Here is an 18,452-nt window from a genome sequence, read left to right as displayed (position 1 = left end):
GAGAAGACAATTGGAGAAAGGGCATTCACCCAAAAGGAATAGTACGTGCAAAGGCTCAGAGGCTTTAAACCATCTGATGGGTTTGGGCAGTATAGATGATTCTACATATCGTCTGCATGTAACAGGGAAAAAAATCAAGACTGACCTTCACTATGTTCTTTTTTAAAGAAAGTCATCTATTGTTCACATGAATTGCAAACATTTCCCCTACTGAAACTATCCTACTACTTAATCTGTCTTATTTCATCTTTGATAATATAAGGACGCTAACAGAACCTACAGCTCTAGGCTGTTTTGTTAACCATGTAGAGTGCTTAGAACTGTGTTAGTCCATAGTAAATGCTCAGTAAGTGTTTTATTGTTGATGACAGTGGTAGTGGTGGTGATGATGATGATGAAGGTCACGATTTCTACTTTATTTGACTCCTCAACTCAACTGCCACATCTGAGCTTCCACACCCAATGTAGAATGAATGTGAAATAATTTGTTTATGCTATGACAGTTTGGCTTATTGCTTTTCTCACATAGGTTCCTTTAAAGTCTGTTATGCTTGGTATCTTTTGGGCTTTGCTGAAAAGAGGCACATCTGAGATGCCTAGAGCTCACAGCAAGGAGACCAGGTTCCCTTGCACAGGCACTGGTGCCCTAGATCAGGTTTAAGCAAACTAAAATCCCTGGGACAAATCAACCCTCCATTTGTTTTTGTAAGTAATATTTAGTGGAACTCAGTCCTTTTTATTCACTGATTATTGTCTTTGCTTGCTTTTGTCCTACAATGGCAGAGTTGAGCTGCGACAAAGATCTTATGGCTGACAAAGCCTAAAATATTTACTCTCTGGACTTTGGTTGAAAAAAATTAGCCATCTCTTGCCCTCAATGATGCCCAGACTCCTGCTACTCACCATTGGCTGTACCAGCCATTCCAAAGCTGGTCAAAGTTAGGGCAGGGGTTGGTGCACTGTTGATTAGAGCACATTGGTGTCCTGATCTAATTCTCTTCTCCCGGAAATCTCACAGCAGTGCCAAACACTTCTTGAAAATATGGCCAGTCCTCATGATTCACAGATTCTGTATTTGAAAATTCACCTACTTGCTGAAATCTGTGTGTAACCTCAAAATCAATATGCACAGCACTGTCTTGGCCATTCATTGACATGCACAGAGCTGTGAAAAATTTGAGTCACCCAACGCTCACGTGTTACCAGCTGAAGTTGGACAGGGGGACTCTCTGCCTTCTTGTTTTACTCTCACAATGTAAAACGAGTATCCTTTTTGCAGTCTCTTCAGGGTCATGATTTTCTCACTTTTGTGCTTTTCGTCCATGGTTTTGCTGTATAAAATGGTCCCCAAGCCCAGTGCTGAAGTGCTGTCTAGCAGTTAAGTGCAGGGTGGCTGTGACACACCTTATGTGTCTTAGACAAGCTTCCTTCAGTCACATGTGACAGTGCCATTGACCCTGAGTTCAATGTTAACGAGTCAACAATATATATTAAATGAAGTGTCTTTAAACTGAAACACACATACAGCAAGGCTATGTATTGATTGACAGATGAAAATGTGACTGGAGGCTTGCAGTAACCCTAACCCTGTGTTTTTGTCTTGGTTAATTTAGTGTTTGAGTTGAATTTATACAACGTAACTACAGCAAATAATGAGAATTGACTGTAAGAAAAAAAATTGGTTCAGGAAGACCCAAGGTGTATAATCACTTTGGCAGAGCACTGTGCACAGGGACCCAAGACCTACCTAAGCAATAAAAGAAGCTCTTTTGTGTCACATTCTGATGGGTGAGAAAAGGTCTCTTGCTCTCTCATCTGCTGACTCCAGGAAGACAGGAGATATTCCACAGTGGTTTGGGCACAGGAAGTCTCCATAACTCTTAAAATAAAGGTTTCTGGGAACTGACTCTGGACTTAGGGATATGGTACATGAGCTCTCCCTTCCAGAAAGTTGCTTACGTAGGATTCCAAATGGCTTAAATTCTGATTTCCTGCCTCTCTCTCTCTCTTCCCTCCTTCCCCCACCCCTTCCTTTTTTTTTTTTTGAGATGGAATTTCACTCTTGTTGCCCAGGCTGGAGTGCGATGGTGCGATCTCGGCTCACCACAACCTCTGCCTCCCAGGTTCAAGTGATTCTCCTGCCTCAGCCTCCCGTGTAGCTGGGATTACAGGCTTGTGCTACCATGCCTGTCTAATTTTGTATTTTTTTTAGTAGAGACGGGGTTTCTCCATGTTGGTTAGGCTGGTCTCGAACTCCTGACCTCAGATGATCTGCCCACCTTGGTCTCCCAAAGTGCTGGGATTACAGGCGTGAGCCACCACCCCCAACCCCCTCCACCCCCCGACCTGCCACTTCTTTTTTCTGGAACTCTGGTATAGCTTCTGAAAAACACTTCATTCCTGACTGGCCAGACCTCACTGTGTCTTTTCTTCTTCCAAGTACACAGATGTGTTAAAAGTCCCCCAAATTATTACTTTGTGCCCATCCTAGCTGATGATGGTACCCATCTCTGAGGCCAGTCCTGGGCACTGCCTACCTCAGGGACGCAATCCTGTGTTCGCACAGTTACAAGAGCAAGTTGCCCCTCTTGCCCCTGTGGGGTGGTGTCTTGAACTGAGTAGGAGGGACATTCTGAAGGGCATACAATGAGCTGAAGTGCCTGGTGATGGTGGTGCCAACATCCCTGGGGAGCATCTAACTCAGGTGTTATCCACAAAGTGGCTCTGCAGGCTTGACATGGGGTCGTGATACCCACCACATGCATTAAAGGAGATGGCATTTATCAGCTTCCTTTAGTGGCACCTCCTTGGATTCCCACTTTCTCTTCTTTCCTTCCCTCCCCTCTTTGCTTCTTCCTTTCCTTCTCTCTGTCCTCTGTTTATCTTGATCAATTCAAATGGTATTGAATACTAATGAATATCACACCTAGGCCAGCTGATAAGTAAAATTTAGAGACAGGAGTTTGGGGTTTGATGCCTTCTTTGTCACTCACTAACTGCATTAATTTGATTAGCTCATTCATCAAATATTGATTGTTAACTAGGTGCCAGGTACCATGCTGGGCACTTGGGCTAGGTCAGGCAAGGAGCAGAGTATAAGTTAGAGAATGAAAGGAGCCATGGAAGAAAGAAAACACAGATGAGCACAGTGACCCAAGGGGAGGCCAAAACCGATCTCTCTGAGACCCCACGTGCTCAAACATAAAATGTGAGTGATGACTTTGCTCTCCTCGTGAAGGTGAAATGAGATAACACCTGTGAGAGGGCCACATAAATCATCAACCATACGAGATGAATGTGTGCTGTGTGAGGAAGAATCCTCTCATCCGTAGGACCCAAAGGTCAAAATACACTCCTCATTTGGAGAGGAAAGTGATAAGGGATGGAAATCCACATTTGTGGGGTGCTTATTCCATGCCATCTCCCACCCCTCAGGGACCTCCTCTCCCCTCTAAGGTGGGCCTCACTTTCCCAATTTTGAGGATGAGAAAGGCAAGGCTTAAAGTGAAGTAACCTACCCAACGTCAGGTCACAGCACTGGGAGGATGACAGAGCCGGGCTGAGAATCCATCTTCATCTTTCTGGGGCCTTTTCCTCCAGGGATGAGGTATAAACCCGGCTGGGTGACCTCTAAAGTCCCTCCAATTCCAGGAGCACACAACTTCTCAGCAATTACTCTTCCGGGTAAGGATAATTGGATGGCCCAAAGAAAAACACATCTCGGAGGGACCTCAGGGGGAAACAGACATCCACAGGCTTGGATCAGATGGTTTGGAGAGGGGCAGAAGTTTTGACTCAAGGGGCTTCCTCCACCATGAGGGGTCCCAGAGCCCAAGGAGAAAATAGAAGCATGAGGGATTTCACTGGTGCTTCCAAGCCTCCTAATAACAAAATGAGAAGGATGGGGCCGCAGGTGAAGAAGCCTCGCTTCTGACAGCAGGGCAATTACCAGAAGGGAGCAACTCAGGCTTCTTTCTTTAAAGAATGGAGAGCTACACGCTCAACTTAAAGTACAAGGTGGCTAAGAAAAAGAAATACACGTACACACACACACATATTCACACAAAGAATTGACAGTTCTGTTAAATATTGCTCACCAAGAAGTTGACCAGGAAGAAGTGTTTATTTCATGCAATTTTCCCAGTGTTTGAAGTTTTGAGATATTAAATCACTTAATATTATAGATAGCATAGTGTTTTTTGGCTGTTATCTCATGTCTGATCCCTGGCAGGTTATGAATAAAGATAGTGTGATTTACATATTTATTAGCTCCTTTTTTCACAAAAATAGCAGTCCCACATCTCCCATAGTCTACAGTCTGCACTCACTGGCAAGGACATTTAAAATAAGACCTTGTCACACATTCTCATTTTATACTGGTCACAGTGACAGTGTGCATGAAATGATAATAGGGAATACTCCCAAGTTTGTGCCAAATATCAAGTTTAAGTGCAGTGAGGTCATTTGATGAGTCTGTGATCCCTCTATAGAGGTAAGAAAGTCACTGATACCCCTGAACCCCATCTCAGGAACACAGTGGCCTAGACTGGCTTGCAGAACAAAGGTTCCAATTATAACTGCTCTGTCCAGAGGCTGTGGCATCAGTGCCCTTTGCAAAAGGGCCTGTCACCTGGAGTGGACATTAAACAGAGCAGCACTCTTTGCCTGGGGTCTTAATGCCCATGGTGGTTTGTTTGAACTTGAACTCCTCAGCAGAGTTCCAGTCATTCTCCTGGGAATATGGGCTCCTTCAACTGAAAAGCACTGAACACAATTAATCTCCTTGTCTGGTTCCCTTTATCCTGTAGAAACATATGTGTATATAAAATTTCAACAAGGAGTTCTCCTCTCAGACACAGAAGGACCTGCCATGTATAAATTATTTGGCAAGGAAGTACAGGCATTTTGACTTAAGAAGGGTCTGAGAAGGCAGAGCTGTTCCTCTGGGTGGAGACCCCAGGTGCCTTTTTCTCCCCTAGAGCAGTGATGGTCGCCTGTGGGTGGAGAGATGATTGCAGCTAGACATAGGAGAAGAAAATTCTGAATGAATCCAAATTTTTATTTTCTAAGTACATCTTTGTGTTTAAATAAAATTTCTTGGACCAGCAGGTTTGTAGTGTCAGGAGTCCTTAAATAACTAAGTAATATTTCTAACTATTGACATTCTTGAGCAATGATTCAAGTATTATGTGAGTGGCATAGCCTGTAATGGATCCGTATTACTATAGAAAAGGATATCTCTTTAACACTCTACTACTTGACTGTAAATCCAACAACCCACTGGCCTCTTGCCTACTTCCCTGGGCATGGGAAGAACTGTAAAATCGTATGGACATTTGGCACAAAGTTTCTTTGAGAGAGGTATTTATTATCTCTTTTCTAAAAAGCCTGGAAGCAACTTTTTATCTACTCCAGTAGCAGGCATCTTCTAAGAAGTCACACCAAACCTAATTTGAGTCCTTATCTAATGAGAGCATCTTAGGGCTGCTTCAGAGATTTGTTGGAGACTCGTAAATCCTGTTTCTAGGCCATCGGTCCTCTCTGAGCTGTTTTAGGCAGAGATTCATTCATTTACCCAGAGATTCGTTCTCACAAACAGAGAAAAGAATGTGACGCATGATATAAAACTCAAGATTGCTGGGTGATGCTCCACAGGGCAGGTACTGATGGGTATGAAAGATCTTTGCTACAGTAAATTATTTGTTTCTTCTTTGCTCCAACTATTGCAAATCTGGAATCTTCCAAACTGAGCTTGACCACCTAAGGTGGGGGGTGTCCCACAAATGTGTGGCTGTTTTAGAAGATGAGATACATTCTTTTGTTATCATTTCCAGGCCTCACATGAGCTGGTGCCCTGTTTTGACCACCTGTCTTTCCCCTTGAGTCATTCAAGTGGGTTTACAACTCCTCACAGTAACAATGAGGCTTTCCCTTCAGTATTTGACCTCCCAACCAGAGTCAATGTGCTTTAATGAGGGACCTCATATCTCATTTGGCCCAACAAGGGTTTCTCTGAGATATCCAGTTACAACATTCAAAAAGCACAAGGGAAAGAAACCATTGACAAGCCCCAGGAGATCAAGTGAGGAGCAGGGGTTGCTACAGGAAAAGGTAAAGTTGGGATTCGGAGGCAGGTGGGAATCTGACCCTGAGAAAGGAGTGTCTGATTGCTTCAATCTCCATACCGCCCTCTCTTCTCCACCTATAACAGAGAGTATTTTCTGTGTCTTTCCTCTCTGTTACCCTCTCAAAATTTTTTACATAAGAAATTTGGAAATTGTGTGTTTGTGTGTGAGTGCAAGAGAAAATAAAAAGAAATGAACATAACATACATTATAAAGTACTTACTAAGCTCATGTGCCAGTCTCCCCTGAATTTGGATTGTTCCTCTCTGGGGATTTGATGATGGGCCCCACCCTGATGTGGGTAGGTAGCCTACAACCAGCTAATGGAAGCCAGGTTCTTTTGTGTGTGTGTGTGATGGAGTCTTGCTCTGTCACCCAGGCTGCAGTGCAGTGGCACAATCTCGACTCACTGCAACCAACCTCTGCCTCCCTGGTTCAAGTGATTCCCCTGCCTCAGCCTCCCAAGTAGCTAGAATTACAAGCACCTGCCACCATGCCCAGCTAATTTTTTATGTTTTTGGTAGAGACGGGGTTTCACCATGTTGGCCAGGCTGGTCTCAAACTCCTGACCTCAGGTGATCTGCCTGTGTCGGCCTCCAAAGTGCTGGGATTACAGGTGCAAGCCAATGCACCAGCCCGGAAACCAGGTTATGTAGCAGTAAGGAAATTCCAGTTCCATTGGCAGCAGACACCTGGGGAAGTGCCTCATGAAGAACATTTCTAGGTTGACAGCTGTATAGACCAACCTACTGGGAAAGAAAAATGACAAGAGTAAGGAGAGTAACAGTAAATACTCTACAACAAGAGTAAGGAGATTACTCTTGTAGGTCAACTTCTCCACACCTCACCTACCTCAGTTCAAGGTAAAGAAACTAACAGAATCTAAACCACAGGGCTGTAATGAAGATTAATTTATTAATATAAAGTTTTTAAGAGCGTAAGTGCTCAGTAAATGCTAGCATTCATATTATAGAAACACAATATGGAAAAGATATAAATGAGGTCCTGTCTACAGAAGCTTGACATCCAGTGGGAAGCAGGAGTTAAAATAAACAGATGAAACATAGGGTAATTTCTGCAGAGGAGGTGAATGGATTTCAGAACTCGAGAGCTGGTCTCCCAAGTTTTCTCGAGAATAAGAAAAGACTTCTCAGAGAAGGAGACCTTTGAACTAGAATATCAAAGATGAGCAGCAGGGGAGCTTTCCATAGAGACAAGATATAAAATCTTTTTTATTTTTATTTTTTCAGACCAAGCAAATAGAATGTGCAAAGGCATATAGGCACAAGAGAACAATGGATTTGGGACAAGCCCAGATACTTCAGATCTTGTCTTCTAAGCTTGCTAATTATGAGTCAAACACAAAATAAATCAGCAATATACTTTTTTTAATTGCCAGAAACTTGAAAATGCAGGCAGACAGAAACCAATTCATATTTCTTAACTGAAGAGAGCAGTTGATAACATCAGCCTTCTTGTTTAAAAGAAAGCATCAGATATTTCTACTCCTCAGCTATTATTTAGTTCCAGAGCAATGGTATCACATCAAATATACTCTCTGGAAATTATTCTCATTAAGTAAACAATATACAAGATCTGAAACAAACCCTAAGGCAGTCACGCTCAGGGCCACTAATGTCCAATTTAAAGTCAGAAGTCCAAAATGTTATTTTTGTTTTATTTTAAAGAGTCCAGTCTGCCAGTTACATACCCCTCAGCGTGTTGTGATATTGTTTCCTACGTTATTTGTGGGGGTTCTCCAGAGAAACAGAAAAAATGGAATGCATATAGGGAGACACAGGGATTTATTTTAAGGAATTGGCTCACATGATTATGGAGGCTGAGACAAGTCCCAAGATCTGCGGTTAGCAAGCTGGAGACCCAGGAGAGTCAATGATGTAACTTCCAGTCTGAGCCCAAAGGCCTGAAAACCAGGAGAGCCCATGGTACAAGTTACAGTCTGAACGCTAGCAAGCTCAAAACCCAGGAAGAGCCAATGCTTCAGTTCAAGCCCAAAGGCAGGAAAAGGCCGAATTCCTTCCTTGAAAGCAATCAGGCAGAAGGTGTTTTCCTTACTCTTGGAGGAAGGAGCTGTCTTTCTATTCTATTCAGGCCTTCAATGAATTGAATGAAACCCACCCTCATGAAGGAGGGCCATCTGCTTTAGTCTACTGATTCAAATGTTAACCTCATCTAGAAACACCCTCACAGACACACTCAGAATAAAGTATGACCAAATATTTGGGTACCCTGTGGCCCAATCAAGTTGACACATAAAATTTCCCACCACACCTAATTAGTTAGTGTGATATATTGATCAGCAGTTGCATTCCATATGGTGGAATTTTTTCCAGAAACTGTTAATTGCAACACCAAAGATAATTATTATACCTCACACTGAATGCATGAGATTTTAAGTCCGGAAAGACATCTCTGGCGTTCAGAAGACCTGATTTGCGTTACCTTAACTTCCTGCATTTCTTATGATTTTGCAGTGAAGTCTAACGTGGCAGAAGATTATTAGAAGGGACACAAATATTTGTAATTTATAACACGAAGTTCTGAGTATTTCAATAATGAGAGAGAGAAAAATACTGTGACATTAGAAGACTTGACCTCGCTAAGTTTCCAAGGCAGTATGTGGCCATTCTTTATAAAATATGTATCATTAAAATCCTGCTCCTGGATAGTGCAGACCTTTACATATGCCTACATGGCACAAACTGAAACAAAGTCTTGGCAATCACTTCTCTGATCTGACTGATGTAAACAGTGAATTCTGTTAATTTCAGGCTGAAGTGATTTTCTTCTGTCCTGCTTTACCAGTTCTCACTTTGCACATTGATCATATTAATTGGTTAATTGTGAGCTTTCCACTGAGCTGCCTGCTGTTTGAAATCCCCAGGAAGTTTCATTTAAGGAAAAAAAAGTGAAATGTCTACTGCAAATATCCCCACACAGAGCTCTTTTCCCAAAATAGGAAGAGAGACAAGACTTAAGTAAAATTTTTCTTCCTATGAAATGTCCATTTGATCCTTTCCTTTTGGACCTCATTTAATGCCACAGGACATAGGGTTCACTCTGGCCTCACCTCCTCTCTTTACTCCTGGCCAACTGGTGAAACCCTAAGTCCAGAAGCCAAGGAGCCCCCAACCTAGTCTGAGCTAGAAGAGTCGCCCTCATTGGAGCAGTCACCTCCTAAACTGGATTGATTTTCTTGTGGGTTTATGAAAAGGCTCCTCCAGGGTTGGCATGTAAGAGAGGAAGTTTCCCCGAAGAAGCTCTGCTTCTGACTGCATCATATATAGGACTCCCGAAGATGATTGTTGAGCAGGTGGATCCATGACTACAAAAAGATTCTGGGCAATTATTTTTCAGTCTTCTTCCCCTCACTCCTCATGAATTTTGTTTGGAATCAATTAGTTGATGCTTCTGTATTAATTGAACTAGACTAAGTTAAACTGTAAAAACTCAACCCCTAGATCTCAGTGGCTTATCACAATGGTGGTCTGCTTCTTACTCATACCAACCTAGATGACCAGCATTGATAGGTAGAGAGTTCTCCTCCTTTGGATGCCCAGGGACCCAGGTGGACTGATGCTCCAGCCTGGACTAAGAGTCCAGGTCCTCCATGCCACCATGACAGGACAAGAGAGTGAATGAAGGTCCTGCCCTTTAGCAATTTAAAATCTACACCCCAGAAGTGACAAACACTGCTTTCACTCACAGCTCATTGGCCAGAACAGTCACATGATTCCATGTAATGAAAAGAACTGGGAAGTGTAGGTGCCCAAGAGAAGAATGGGATATTTACCACCCCTGGTAATGTCTACCGGAGCTTCTCTCTTTTCTTTTTCCCTTCACCCCAAACTCTTGACTTCCAAGGTCTTCTAACTTTCCTCTGATTTTACAACATTTTGGACTCTTTTTTATTTATATTTTGTTTGTTTGTTTGTTTTTATTTTTGTTTTGAGACGGAGTTTCACTCCTGTCAGGCTGGAATGCAGTGACACAATCTTGGCTCACCGCAACCTCCACCTCCCGGGTTCAAGTGATTCTCCTGCCTCAGTCTCCCGAGTAGCTGGGACTACAGGTGCGTGCCACCACATCCGGCTCATTTTCTTTATTATTTTTTTATTTTTAGTAGAGATGGGGTTTCACTAGACTCTTTTCTAGAATTATTGTCATCAGTAACTTTGTCCAAGCCCTCACGCTCCCCCAGACAAACATCCGTACACACACACACACACACACACACACACACACACACACACACAGAGTGGGTAAGAAGGGTCTAACAATTTGTTGACGATGCTCATACACATTAGGTAGAAACATAAGTCAAAGAGAAGTGTAAGCATTCTGATTGCCTAGAAGTTGTTGAAATGACTCTAAACTGCTGTCAATGGCTTTCAGGCCCTGCCACTATTGTGCTCATGTGTGTGTGAAAATGGTTCCTTAATGAATCCTCTGGTCACCTTCAGTGCCACTGCACCTGTATATATTGTAGCTCACAAATAGGATTGATGTAGTCACAGTTAGACATGTCTCTATGTGATGTTCTACGTGTGTGTGTTGAAGGGAGGGGATTGGCAGGATTGTCCCTCTCCAAATACAGAAATAGCAAATTCAATGGAAATGATCTGCAACAATTTTTTTTGGAGACAGGTTCTCACTCTGTCACCCAGGCTGGAGTGCAGTGACATGATCTCAGCTCACTGCAACCTCTACCTCCTGGGTTCAAACAATTCTCGTGCCTCAGCCTCCCAAGTCGCTGGGATTATAGGTGTGTGCCACCACTTCTAGCTAATTTTTGTATTTTTAGTGGAGATGGAGTTTCACCATGTCAGCCAGGCTGGTCTTGAACTCCTGGCCTCAAGCGATCCACCCACCTTGGCCTCCCAAAATAATTTTTAAATTTATAATACTCATTACTGGCAGAGATCTGGGAGACAGGAGTGCTCATGTATTACAGGTCAGAGTGAACTGTAGTACATTTTCTTTTCTTTTTTTCTTTTTCTTTCTTTCTTTCTTTTTCTTTTTTTTTTTTTTCCTTTTAGGTATGATCTCGCTCTCTTGCCCAGGCTGGTGTGCAGTGGCACAAACATGGCTCACTGCAGCCCCAACCTCCCAGATTCAAGCAATTCTCCTACTGCAGCCTCCCAAGTAGCTGGGACCACAGGGACACACACCACCAAGGTCAGCTAATTTTTTAAAAATTGTTTAGAGACAGAGTCTCACTATGTTGCCCAGGTCAGTCTCAAACTCCTGGCCTCAAGTGATCCTCCCACCTCAGCCTCCTAAAGTGCTGGGATTATAGGCGTGTGCCACTGTGCCTTGCTCATGCAACATTTCTGAAGGATGATTTGACAATATTAATCAAAAGATTTAAAATTGCATATAAACTTTGTTCTATTATTTCCATTTAAAAATTTTTCCTAGGAGAAAAAAACAAAGATTTAGTTGTAAAGTTCTTCAGTATAGCACTATTTATTATAGGCTTGAAACATCTTTAATATCCAGCAACAGGAAATTAGTTAAATAAATCGTTTCATATTATTGGACACTACCCAACAACTAAAATTACGTTTTGGAAATATATCCACTGACTGTGAAGGTGTGCATGAGTTCATGAGTTATTATTATATGTTTCCATTTTGAAAATGACTACACATGCATGCACATGCCCATGCTTTACTTTTGCATAACGGTTGACTCTGGGTTAATTTTATCTTCTTATTTTAATTTACCTGAAATTTATTTCTAGCTCACCTACTTGTGTAAAAATACTATTTTGAAAAATTTGAAATGTTGCATTTTGAAGGAGGCCCATGGGTGTCAAAGAGCTCTTATCAAGGAATTTGGCCCATTCACGCACCACCCCACTCATTCCCAATGCCCCCACAGATCTCATGAACACTTGGCAAAAGCTGTTCTTCTATATTGGGTTTACCTAGCAAACATCCTCACACTTGATAGTTTACGGCCTCTCGCTTTTGTTAATCTCATTCTCTGACTACTTGAACACGAGTGCCCACAGAAGTCTCCCCCAGCTCCTCTCCCCAATACTTTTACTTCGGAGCCCTTCTTTCTTGAATGCAATTCTACACTAGCTGCATGGTTTCAAGCACCATTAACTATATGTAAGAGGCTTTCTCCAGCCCACCTGCCACATCCTTCAGAATTCGTATTTCAGTAAGTGTGATGTATGACTGCATTATTGAACCATCAGAGTCAATTATCATCTCTTTATACACTTCTCCCACCCAATTATGGGAATGGGATTAAATACAAAATGTAAGTTGTTTGTATTTATGTAAACATATAACTCATGAAAACCTTTGAAAACCACGAAACTCACTTTGGGAATTTGGTATCGAAGAGTTAGTTATACAGACAGAGGAGGCTGAGTGTGGTGGCTAACGCCTGTAATCCCAGCACTTTAGAAGGCTGAGATGGGTGGATCACCTGAGGTCAGGAGTTCAAGACAAGCCTGGCCAACGTGGTGAAAGCCCATCTCTACTAAATATACAAAACTTAGCTGGGTGTGGTGGTGGGCGCCTGTAACCCCAGCTACTCAGGAGGCTGAGGCAGGAGAATCGCTTGAACCTGGGAGGTGCCGGTTGCAGTGAGCCGAGATCACATCACTGCACTCTAGTCTGGGTGAAAGAGTGAGACTCTGTCTCAAAAAACAGAGTAGCAAAAAAAAAAAAAAAAAAAAAAAAGAGGAACACTACTAAGCAAAATTCCTGGTAAAGGTTTATTTATCCTTACCTGGAGTTTGACAATTTTACATTTTTCCAACATTTGTCTTTTGTATTTTGCAAATATGCAGCTAGATCAAACTCTATGCAAACAAGCTGTTCTGTTTCAGTATCAAAATCTGTGAATATCCTCCCGAAAGTTTCTTCTTGTTAAAATTGTGCTAAGTGTACCATTAAGCCTCATATATGTGGCAGGTATAAATGGAGAAAACAGAGGCCATTTTATTGAATTGAAACAAATGCCCACCTTTCCATCAGATCAGCCTTTGTTTTTTTGACCTGTGCTCTTCAGACTCCTGTTTCCTTTGGTGATGGCAACACATCCTTGCCTGTAGGGGCAATTTGCCCTTCATCCTATCAGAATCAATGAGCATCGTTTATTGGTTGAAAAGCAGTAAGTGCAAGGCATTGCCCTGGAAGAAAGAAAAATATGACTGTGCTAAGAATTTTTCAGCACATTCCAAAGTATATCTCAGCAATTCTGTGTTCTGGTGGGGCTAGAGTCCTAAGCAAGGCATCTGTGCAAATACAACATGGCACCCTCTGAGGCCAGGCACATGTCAGCTATTTCAGGACCATGCATGTGCGATGATAAATTATCCTGCTGGGTATGTTATCACACATCATGGTAAATCTGAGAAGCAATCCATCTGGAATGGCTTTAAACTCTGAAATATAAGCTTTCAGAATTAGGCAAAGTGCATTTTCTTTGAGCTAGCTAGTTACGAAAAAAGAATTGGCTGCAACAGACGTCAAAGCCACAGAGAGATGTTCGATACACAAGTAGATAATGAGGTGACATAAGATTTGTTACATCAGCTAGTATCTCTAAGCTCCCTCTAAAAGAGTTTCTTATTTATAAATAAAATACAAATGCCCCACCCCAGCCAAAACTTGAATGGGAGCAAGAGGTTAAACTGCTAAGGATAAGATACCAAATGTAATATGACTTGCACTATAAACCCAGTATCCTTTGGGATGAGCAAAGGCCTCTTTAAATATAAAATTACTATTTGTTGCATATAATCTTGAGAGAGACATCACCAAATTTATTATGACTTTTCTCAACAAGATGGCTAATCACTATTGAAATAAGATTCCTTAATTAAATCAGTAACAAATGAAATTCACTTAAAGCTCCATATTTCACACACTTGCTGAGAGAGGCAATACTGAGTGACTATCATGGCTGTTCTGCTGATTGTCAGCAGCAGTCCCTGAGTTCAAGGCTTGTCTTATTTTATCAGCACTAGAGGGACTGAAGAAGGGGAAGTGCATTTGGAAAGAAATGCACCTGACTGACAGTTATGGACGGTGATGCCCTGAACAGCATACAGCCAACCGGAGGCCACAAGCTCTTTTCACTCTGCCATGAGCTTAGGGTTTCACACGGAAGGACACAGATTTGTCGGGGCAGGGTTGGTCTCCTGCAGCAGAAGATTGCAGCAGGACATAATGAAATAGGATGACGTAGCAGAGAGAATACTGGATTGGAACAAAAAGATATGATTTTTCTGCTATTTATTTGCTGTGGGACTTTGAAAAATACCATGACCTCTCTGATCTGTGGTTCCCTTACCTGAGTAATAGTGGTCATAGTGTATTAGTGTATGAGTGTATTAGTCAGCTAGGGCTGCCATAACAAAATGCCACAGACTGAGAATCTATTTTCTCACAGTGCTGGAGGCTAGAAGTTCAAGATTAGGTGTCAGAAAGGTTAGTTTCTTCTGAGGCCGCCCTTCTTGACTTGTAGATGATTGCCTTTCCCCTGTGTTCTCAATAGTCTTTCTCTAGGTAAGCATTCCTTGCATCTTTTGTGTCTTCAAATTTCCTCTTCTTATAAAGACACCAGTCAGAATGAATTAGAGCGGGCCCAATGTCATGCCTCATTTCAGCTTAATCACTTCTGTGAATGTCCTATCTCTAAGTAGAGTTACATGCTGAAGTACTGTAGGTTAGGACTTCAACATATTAATTTGGTTGGGGTGGGGGACACCATTCAGTCCATAACACAGAGTCAATGTAAGCATGCAATGAGATCATGAGTCTTCAAGTACATGGTAGATTGCAAGGTGCTATACAATACGATATATTATCATTTGGAAGGAAATGTCGTAACACAACAGCTTCAGACCTGCACCAGAAGTAGCTGATCATGGGAACCATCCTAAAGCCTTCCTATTGTAAGGTAAAGCGGAAATGGGGAAAGTGCAGAAAAAGCATACAAATTATTTTTATGGGTTTTTTTGCCATTGATCATGCTTTCCTTTTCGTAAGTGTACCTTGATTTCCTTTGGGTCTTTATCTTTCCAAACCCCTACACTGGGTACTATGAAAATGACCTGCATTTCCACCATAAACTGAAGGTCCCTGCGAAGACTTTCTACTAGATCCTTTCTTTTACTCTATACAGCCAAGAGTGTAGAGCACGCAACCCAAGCTGGCCAACTGGTTATACTCTCCTAGGACTTTGTTTCCTGTTTAAAGTGACATAAGGATAGAGAAAAACATTGGTGGGTTTTATTTTTTCCATCTGAAGAGTTTCTGATGGTCTAATGTGTCAGATGGTTCTGCTTCCAAGCCGGTTTTTTTTTTTTTTTTTTTTTTACCTTATTACTAATTCTTCGTGCTTACTAATATCCTTTATTCAAATTCTCTTTTGCTTAAGTTTGCCAGAGTTTGTGTCTGTTGCTTGCAAACAAAAAGCTATAACCAGGAAATAAGAGTAGAAGAATGAACAGAAAGAAATTTGTAAGAAAGGAGGAAAAATGAAAGATTGGAAGATAGAAAAGTGAAAGGAAGGAAGAAAGAACGGATGGAAGGGATGAAACGGAAGCGGGGTGGATGAAAAATCAAAGGGTCATGAGGCATACCAACTCAGATCTTTCTTGAGGGCAATCAGTTCCATGCCCAGAGAAAGTAACATGGTTTTCCTCTAATGCTTAACATATAGAGTTACACCTCAGTGAGAAGATCTTTCTGTTCATGGAAACTAGTGCTACCCTCATCCACTCAGTTTTCACCTCCCTAGGTAGCCTATGTTTATGGAACCTTATATAGAGTTGAAATTTGCTCCCAGTAATCTACACCCTCAAAATAGGTCTTCTGACAATGCTGCAAATATTTTAAGACTGACCGAGAAAGACAAGGTGAAGATATCACAGAGAAACCTTCCAGGAATGTTCCTCAATGAAATCACTATATTCCAGATTTTTGTCTTCAGCTTTGTCACTCCAGAAACTCAATTTAGCTAGGGGACCCAGAATTCCAGAATTGACAAGGTTAATTCAAACACACTCACAAAAGACTGATCGTAGAATAGGTTTCCAGTTTCTCAATGTGAAAGTACTAGGTCAGAATCTGATCTGGTTCCAGACTTAGCCAGAATAACGATGTGATTTTGTGCAAGTTAGTAAACTTCTTCTCTGAGCCTCGGTAATGTCTGCAGTTGACATGAGTGTAGCGTTAGCTATTACCTGTGAAGTGCCTGGAGCATTGTGGCGACCCAGTACACATTAGTTGCATTCCCTTACCTTCTATGCCAGGTGCTTCTCCTGAAGCTCTTCAGATACTCTTGGCCTCACTGTTCTCATTCCAGCTACTGCTGCAGCAACCAGCTCCGCGTGGCCCCTGACTAACTTCATGCAGCCATAACCTAGCATCACTTCCTGCTGCCTGTGCCTGCTCCTCTCCATCCTGGGCTTTTCTACTGACTTGGAATATATGGGGCTCTAGGGGTGGGGGACGCTGCAAAATCCTTCTTAGTGCCCACCTGTGCACAACCCTGATATGGTGGGGGTGGCGGGGTTATCACCAAAGGGTGAATCTTTGACTAATGGAAGACAGGACTCGGGATAAACCCTTCCCTCTTTCTCTCTTCCACTGTCCTGAGACATATCTATAAGACTTCTCAGAGGACTGTACTGTCCCTTTGTGTCTGGGTCCCTTGGCCTCTCAAAATCTAGTAAGCAGTAGCATCTGCTGGTGACTAACTCTGTAAGTTATCCTCATATTGGCTCTGTCTCCTTCTCTGCCTTATTCCCTGAAATGCTTACTCTCTACCTAGTAAGAACACATGAGTCTTTTCTTCATACTCTGTTTTCTAGGGAATACAAGATAAAATGAACTGTAACCCCCTTTCCCTTTCCAGTCATCAGAATAGCTCCATCAGTCTTTCCATTGTCCAGATCAGGCAAATTTTATGGTGCCCAGCAGGTGAAATTAACAGTTAAGAGTTTGCTGGTATATATATATACACAATGGAATATTATTTAGCTTTGAAAAGAAAGGAAATTTTTGACACATGCTACAACATAGATGAACCTAAGGACATGATGCTAAGTGTAATAAGCCAGTCACAAAAAGATAATTAATAACTCCACTTACATGAGGCATCTAGAGTTGTCAAAGACAGAAAGTAGAATGGTGCTTGCCAGGGTCTGGGGAGAGGAGAAAATGGGGAGCTGTTTAATGGATGCTGAGTTTCAGTTTCGCAAGATGAAAAAAATTCTGTTGTACAACAGTGTAAATATACTTAACATTACTCAACAGTACACTGAAAAATGGTTTAGATATATAAATAGGACTGAGTACAGTGGCTTACACCAGTAATTCCAGCACTTTGAGAGGCCAAGGCAGGTGGATCACCTGAGGTCAGGAGTTCAAGACCAGCCTGGCCAACATGGTAAAACCCCGTCTCTACTAAAAATACAAAAATTAGCCAGGTGTGGTGGTGTGGGCCTGTAATCTCAGCTACTTGGGAGGCTGAGGCAGAATTGCTTGCACCCAGAAGACGGAGGTTGCAATGAGCCAAGATCGCGCCACTACACTCCAGCCTGGGTGACAGAGTGAGACTCCATCTCAAAAACAAACAAACAAAAATAAATATTATATTACAAAGGGAATATCAGAGATGTTAGGGATAGTTCATGGAGACTCTGCTGCAATAGAGCTCACCTCCAGTGACAGCCATGTTTAATGACTCTGCTTCTGGAAGTTTCTGGGAGACCATTGCCCCCAACCCACTTCATATCTACACTTTTCCTAAAACCCAAGCAGACTCTCTCCTATCTGTGAACACCTTCTTTCTGTAGATATTACATACAATGAGAAAGCAGCAGCTTTCTTTGTTATAATGATCACATTCATGATGTCTCTATCTCCTTTCCCTAGTCACCTGGATTTTGTTTCCTCAGCTGTCTAGTTTCTGCAAATGGTAGTAATAATAGCAGCTATTGTACCACATGTCAGGCACCATTCTAAACTTTTTACTTGTATTAGTTCATGTAATTCTGACAACACCATTATATGATCTGTGCTATGAATATCCTCATTTTGTAGGGAAGAAAATCAAAGCACAGAGAGATGATATAATCGGCCCACATAGCTATTAAGTGTCAGTGAGCTCTCATACCAAAGCAGTTGGCTCCAAAACCTGGGTCCTTAATCCCCACATTTTACAATCTAATTCCCATTCTCTATGCTTCTTACTCTAACAATGATCTTATTTCCAAGTTATGAGGACATTTTATGGTTGCTCTTTATGGGTTCTCTACCCCACTCT

At 42.0% G+C, this 18,452-nt stretch overlaps 1 pseudogene; it reads right to left on the bottom strand.

The window, feature by feature from the left end:
- The window catches only part of LOC111548286, a 29,451-nt pseudogene extending 11,551 nt beyond the window's left edge, over positions 1-17,900 (bottom strand).
- Positions 17,901-18,452: the final 552 nt, after the last annotated feature.

Source organism: Piliocolobus tephrosceles, chromosome 6 (assembly GCF_002776525.5).
Source record: "Piliocolobus tephrosceles isolate RC106 chromosome 6, ASM277652v3, whole genome shotgun sequence".
Taxonomy (NCBI): domain Eukaryota; kingdom Metazoa; phylum Chordata; class Mammalia; order Primates; family Cercopithecidae; genus Piliocolobus; species Piliocolobus tephrosceles.
Note: the sequence above shows the minus strand (reverse complement) of the source record. Positions and strands in the feature narration are given on the sequence as shown.